The 6,958-nt window shown below is 43.3% G+C and overlaps 1 pseudogene; it reads left to right on the top strand.

Annotated features, from left to right (window-relative positions):
* The first annotated feature begins 1,622 nt into the window (after positions 1–1,622).
* Positions 1,623–5,987, top strand: LOC128120622 (melanoma antigen preferentially expressed in tumors-like; annotated as a pseudogene).
* The last annotated feature ends 971 nt before the right edge of the window (positions 5,988–6,958 follow it).

Genomic DNA, 6,958 nt, shown 5'->3' with positions numbered 1-6,958 from the left:
GAGCCATCTCTCCAGCTCCCCAGTGTTTTTTTTCCTCTTTTAAGATTTACTTATTATTATTTTATGTGCATACATGTTTGTCTGCAAGTGTGTATGTTCACCATGCACATGCCTAGTGCCTGCAGATCCAGAAGAGGGCACTAGGCTCCCTGGAACTGGAGTTACAGATGTTTGTGAGCCTTCATGTAGGTGCTGCAAACCAACTCCAGTCCTCTGAAAGAGCAGCAACTGCTCTTAACCTTCCCAAGTTTGCCAGTTTTAAACTGTCAAACACAGCTGGGTGGTGGTGGTACACACCTTTCGTCTGAGCACTTGGGAGGCAGAGGCAGGTGGATCTCTGTGAGTTCGAGGTCAGCCTGGTCTACAGAGCAAGTTCCAGGACAACCAGGGCTGTTATACAGACAAACCCTGTCTTGAAACACATCCCCCACCTTCACACACACACACCCCCTGAAAAAGTAAAGAAAGCGGGATGCACAATTGTGCCTTGGGGAGCAAACCAGTAAGCAGTGTTCCTCGATGGCCTCAGCTTCAGTTCCTGCCTTCAGGTTCCTGCTTTGAGTTCCTGCCCTGACTTCTTTCTCTCCATGATGAACCATGATCAGAATGTGTAAGCCAAATAAACACTCTCCTCCCCAAATTGCTTTGAGTCATGATCTTTGTCATAGCAATAGGAAACACATTAAGACAGAGACATTATCTAGGGGGAACAAAGCGGGCAGCTTGGTTGGGCCTGTCTGAGTGGGTGATGTAATGGTGCCTGGAAACAGAGCCTGGAATGACAGGCATCCTGACCAGCATGTCTGCCACAGACTTCTTGGCTGGCACTGAGGGACCATTGTGATCCAGGCCGGAGTGATTCCCCAGCCAGACCTACACCTGGTCCACAGTGACTTTACAAGTCAGAGCTATAGCCAGCGCCAGCTACTGCTTGCCATTTGCTCTGTGAGCTGTGCGCTGTGGCACTTCCTGTGACCACATAGGCTCTACTCTGTGTGTGCACATATGTGTGTGACATCCGCATGTGTGTACATGTGCATTTGACTATGTGGGTGCGTGTGGAGGCCAAAGGCTGGCAACAGGTGTTTTCCTCAATGGCAAATGCGTCTTTGCTAGTTTTTGTTTGTTTTGTTTTGTTTTTTGTTTTTCAAGATAGGGTTTCTCTGTGTAGCTTTTCGCCTTTCCTGGATCTCGCTCTGTAGACCAGGCTGGCCTCGAACTCACAAAGATCCGCCTGCCTCTGCCTCCTGAGTGCTGGGATTAAAGGCATGTGCCACCACTGCCCGGCTTGTTTTGTTTTTGAGACAGGGTTTCACTATGTAGCCCTGGACGGCCTGGAACTATCTTGACCAGGCTGGTCTCAGACTCACAGACATCTGCCTACCTTTGCCTTCTGAGTGATGGGATTTAAAAAAAAAAAAACAAAACCAACTTCACCTTAAAATTTTACTTGTTCTCACACAGCTTTTCAAAGACCTCTCGCTCTCAGCTGGAGATACGCAGCTGCCATGCCTGAGGTGGTGAAAAAGTTGGTAGACTCATCCCACTCTCCCACTCAGATCAGGAAGTAAGCTCTCAGGTACTGCTCCAACACCATGCCTGCCTGCCTGCCTGCCTGTCACCGGACTCCTCACCTTGATGGTCGTGAACTAAGCCTCTGAAACTTAGACCATCTGTTTGAGGGAGGAGGATGCTGCACCTGAAGGCCTTCGTGGACCTGCAACTCAGGATTCTCCATTTCACCAGCACTGAACCACGCAGAAGGTTCACAAAGATGGATGCAAAGAACCCAAAGACACTGTTGGATCTTACTATCCAGAGTCTGCTGAGAAATGAGTCTGCAGCAATCCAAGCTCTGGAGGATATTCCAAGAGACTTTTTTTTTTTAATTGTAATTACTTTATTTGATAAACTTAATCACTATTTTATTTCAAAATAATCCCATTTACAGAAAAAAATGCAAATAGAATTTATAAATAAGATTTTTTTTCTGGCCCTTTTAGGGTAAGTGCTGACCTAATACCTTTTACCTTCTACTGTTAAATATAGTGTGGTTTTCCTACAAATCATCATAATCATACCCATCAAACTCTGGTAATTAACAATGTTTCATGACTATCCTTGAATCCTCAGACCTCCTGCAATAGTCATGGGTCTTTAGTCTCCCTCTTTTTGGGATAGTCCTTCGGTCTTTGTGATAAACTTGACACAAACTGGCTATTTTGTAGTTTGTCCTTAAATTCCCTTGCCTCATGAGTCGATTAAGATTATGTATCGACAGTGGTAACATCACAGAAGTGACACTGTGTTCTCATAGTTCACTACTATCTGATGATCCATGATTTTGACTTGACCTATGGGGAATGATATTTTCTGTGGTCACTTCGGTTGCTTTGGTTGTTGCATGCCAATTTATTTTCCATTCTGAAGAGCTTCCTTTTCTCTTTGTAATTAAGAAATATTCTGTAGGATTTATTTGAAACATTGAGTAATCCCACTCCAAGAGACCTTTTTGGTTCCACTCTTCATTGCTGCTTTCAAGGGTGGGCATGAGAATACACTGAGTGAGTTGGTGAAAGGTTGGCCCTTTTACTGTCTCCATATTGGGTCATCAACTGTACAGGAGCCTCAACATGAACTCCTGAAAACCATGATTGAGAATCTTCCAGCATGTCCTGCAAAGAACTCTGCTTCTCGGTAAGACTGTATAACAGGAAAATGGAGAGACAGAGGCGGTTATACCACAGCCTGCTACTCTCCCCTAAGGAGTAACAAGTAAATGCTGAAGACTGATGTGCGAGGCAGTTGGCCCCAGACTTGGTAACACATTAAAGACTTATTGTATTCAATGTTCATTATGAAATCTGTTACTGAGGGTTCTATTGATGGGTTTACGTTACAGTTGTTACATAAGAGAAAGACAGGAACTTGAAGACTGGAGGGGAGTTAAGGTGTATAAAGGATTGGGGGGAGGGAGGAGGTTGAATTTTCATGGGAAAGATTTGTTGGTAGTACAAGGAGGAGTGTCAGCTATGGATAAAAGAATTAGTTCCTAGATGTCATTGTTGATTCTACTCGGTTTCATTATCGTTGGCTATTTCTCAGCTAGTCTATCTCCTCTTACCCCTATAGGAGACCTAAACTGAGGATCCTAGATTTAAGGCCAGACAACGACTGTAGGACCACATGTCATGAAGTCAGCATCAAGGAACCTTTCTGTTTTCATTCTTGTGCCTATTCTGACAGCTCTATCCTGAAAATTGAAGGACAGCTTCGTTTCGTAAATCCAGAGTCCATGGTTCAGTTCCCCAGGCCTGTAGAGTTACTAGTGGACCTTTCCCCAGATGGCTCCTTAGTGGAAAAAAGGAACTTTTGGTTTTGCTTAAAATTAGGGAGAGTTCAGGGTCTTTGCGCATAATGCTGTCGAGACTTGCACGTTGATAAACCGTGTGACAGCAAATGCACCCTGAAATTTCTTGATCTCAACTGTGTTGATCAGTTATCGATTGATATAGGTTTGCTGAGTGATATCACCAGTGTCCTGTCTCAGATGGCCCACCTAGAGAGCCTCAGTCTGTCTAAAGTCACTTTCAGATCTCTGAGTGGGAAAGTCTTTAAAAATGTCCTCGGTCACTTGAGACGTACGAACATCCTTAAGGAAGTCAGCTTGTCTTCATTCTTTCTCACAGATCATCTGGACAGAGTGCTCAGAGTCCTGCCACCTGGTCTGAATTTCTTGTATCTGCCATTCTGTGATCTTTCATTCAGAGACTTCAGATTTCTGGCCCAGAGCCCTCAGGCCTCCTGCCTAAAGCTATTGAATCTTGGCAACAACCCAATATATTGGGATGATTTGGAGCCCTTTCAAACTCTCCCGGTAAATCTTTCTGGTACTCTTTGGCATCTAGAGATAATCATTGCCTTATAAATGATTCTGCAGTCTCTGTCCTTATCCCTGCCCTGATTCATTGTACTCATCTCCCTCCATGTCCTGTGCTTTACTTCTAACCCTGTCACACTGCGTATGCTTGTGACTATCATGAATAATTTAACACCCTTGAAGAAGCTAAAATATGTGATTATTCCATCCCTGTACATTGCTATGAACTATGGCCTTTTCAGGGGAGTTTAGACCAAAGGAAACTTGCTATTGTACAACTACATCTGAAGGTGATGCTAGAGCTTGCAGAGAGGGCTAACATGAACTGGATCACTTACTTCAAATAAATTTCACAGTCCAACACAGTTTCAGTATGATATGTGCTATTTAAGTACTAAATGCTATTTCCTGGACCCCCCCCCCAATATATAAGGTACTTTACATTGTAGGAAATTACACTTAGGGAATATAGGTATGTAACTGATTCCTACACAGAATAATTTAGAAAAAAAATAGAGGACTTTGAGAATTCCTGTGTATCACTTGTCTACCATTGATATATTTCATTTTACTGACCACAGTGATGTGTACTGCATATAAATCAGGACGATCAGGTCCTAAGGTGCTCTATCTCTGCCCATACTGTTTGGTTCACCTGTTGGTACATCACATAAATCAGAACAATGACAGCCTTTCCTGCCTTTATTTGTGGAAGGGGCAGTGGTTTTTTTTGAAGTCAATGTTTTCATCCTCTAAGTTACTTCAGGCTGGTTTTGGTTGCTTTGGGGACTCGATCAGGATTTAATAGTGGGGCCAGGAAAGAAAGACAGCAGAGCTCTGAGGTTTCAATGGAACCTTCAAGAACATAATTATAATTCCCTACTTCCTTGATGTAGGCCCGCTCTAAAGTTTCCACTACTTCCCATGAAGTCCTCAGCTGGCTATCCAGCCTTTGTCACGTGAATTTTTAGGTGGGATTTAGGGTCCTTGCCATAATATTCCCCCACATCCTTTAATTCTCTTACTCCCAATTCTATTAATCCTGTCATTTCCTTAGCTCTATAAATCATTCACTATATATATTTTGCTTCTCTTTTTCCATTAGCTGTGCCCCATTTGGTATGATACATACTAGCCATGTGTGAGTACTGAGTCCAACTTATTTTATACTCCAGAACATAACATAATTATAAACTCAGTTTGCATATCCTACACTTGCTTAGAAATGGTGTATGTAAACTCTATAGTTAATAATTTACACAGGGCGAAGGAAGTGCCTCAGTCATCCAGTTGCTTACCACACAAGCCCGCCTGTGCTCAGATCTGAAACTAGCGTTTGTGTAAAAAGCTGAGCATCTGCCGGGTGGTGGTGGCGCACGCCTTTAATCCCAGCACTCGGGAGGCAGAGCCAGGCGGATCTCTGTGAGTTTGAGGCCAGCCTGGTCTCCAAAGCAAGTTCCAGGAAAGGCGCAAAGCTACACAGAGAAACCCTGTCTCGAAAAACCAATCAATCAATCAATAAAAAATCTTACTCGTATTGTTAATTTCTCGAAACAGCATACTGCATCGCAAAGACATGGCAAAGATATAATTAGGGTTTGTTCCCTCCACATGTTGAAATGCCAAAACAACTGCATTTCATGGACTGACTAACAAAACGAGTAGACTGTAAGTAATCATTTATACATAATGTTTTCTTACTGAAATAAATTAGTAAAAGCAATGGCTTAGATCCTTACATTGTTTTCTTTTTTAAGTGAGGTCATACTCGGTTTCAGTCTGACCATAGATAAAAGTAATTGAATTTTGTTTTTAGTAGTGATACTGGTAAATATATCAAACTATATTTTATAGGCATTATTATAATGAGAAAGCTGGCAAGACAGTTAACATGTGTTTTTTATTAATTTTTTTGGTGGTAACATTGTATTTCGAAGTTAGTAAGAAAAAGCATGTTAAGATATACTGAAATTAATGTGTCATATTTCTTTTGTGATACATTTCAAATTTGTTAATGTTTTCCATAATGCTTGTATCATGATATAATGCACAAAATTTCAAAGACCTACTAAAATGCCAGTGTAACGAGTGATTTGCTTACATTGTTTCCAAGTTAAAAATTGTGGAGTTTCTGACACTTTGTATTAAATAAAAATATTGAGCCGGGTGGTGGTGGCGGCGGCGGCGGCGGCGGCGGCGGCGGCGGCGGCGGCGGCGGCGGCGGCGGCGGCGGCGGCGGCGGCGGCGCACGCCTTTAATCCCAGCACTCGGGAGGCAGAGCCAGGCGGATCTCTGTGAGTTCGAGGCCAGCCTGGGCTACCAAGTGAGTTCCAGGAGAGGCGCAAAGCTACACAGAGAAACCCTGTCTCGAAAAACCAAAGAAAAAAAAATAAATAAAAAAATATTGAAAATAGAAAAAAATTTTTTTACTTGTTTGGGTCAGGCAGCAGTAGCACACACCTTTAATCCCAGCATTCGGGAGGCAGAGGCAGGCAGATCTCTGTGAGTTTGAGGCCAGCCTGGTCTATAGAGCAAGATCCAGGACAGGCTCCAAAGCTACACAGAAAAACCCTGTCTTGAAAAAAAATTACTTGTTTGTTTAACTTATGGTGTGTGTATGTGGTGTATGTGTAGACATACTTGCTATGGTGTACAGATCCAACTTCATGGTTGGTTCTCTCTTTTCACCTTTATGTAGGTCCTGGGGATCTAACTCTGGTTGCCAGGGCTTACACAGCCAGACCCTTTACCCACGGAGCCGTCTCACCAGCCCACTGCCTTTATTTGTTTGTTTGTTTGTTTATTTATTTATTTGTTTGTTTATTTAAAGGAGGCACTGAACCTGGAGATTGCCAGGGAACCCCAGGGATCCACACGAGGGTTATTCTCAAATACTTTGACTGCCTTCCAGCCTCCCCATCTTCTTTAGTGGTCAGTTGTAAGGCATGGATCCAGGCCTGGCTCAGGCTGAGAGTGGGGCTGTGTGCCTGTAATCCCAGCCTTGGTGATACAGTTCAGATGATGCTGAGTTCCCAACCCGCCTGGACTATTTAGTTCTGCCTCCCATGTGGGTCCCAG

The sequence above is a fragment of the Peromyscus californicus genome, unplaced genomic scaffold, assembly GCF_007827085.1.
Source record: "Peromyscus californicus insignis strain IS unplaced genomic scaffold, ASM782708v3 Scaffold_2__1_contigs__length_46816999, whole genome shotgun sequence".
In the NCBI taxonomy this organism is placed as follows: Eukaryota; Metazoa; Chordata; class Mammalia; order Rodentia; family Cricetidae; genus Peromyscus; species Peromyscus californicus.
Note: the sequence above shows the minus strand (reverse complement) of the source record. Positions and strands in the feature narration are given on the sequence as shown.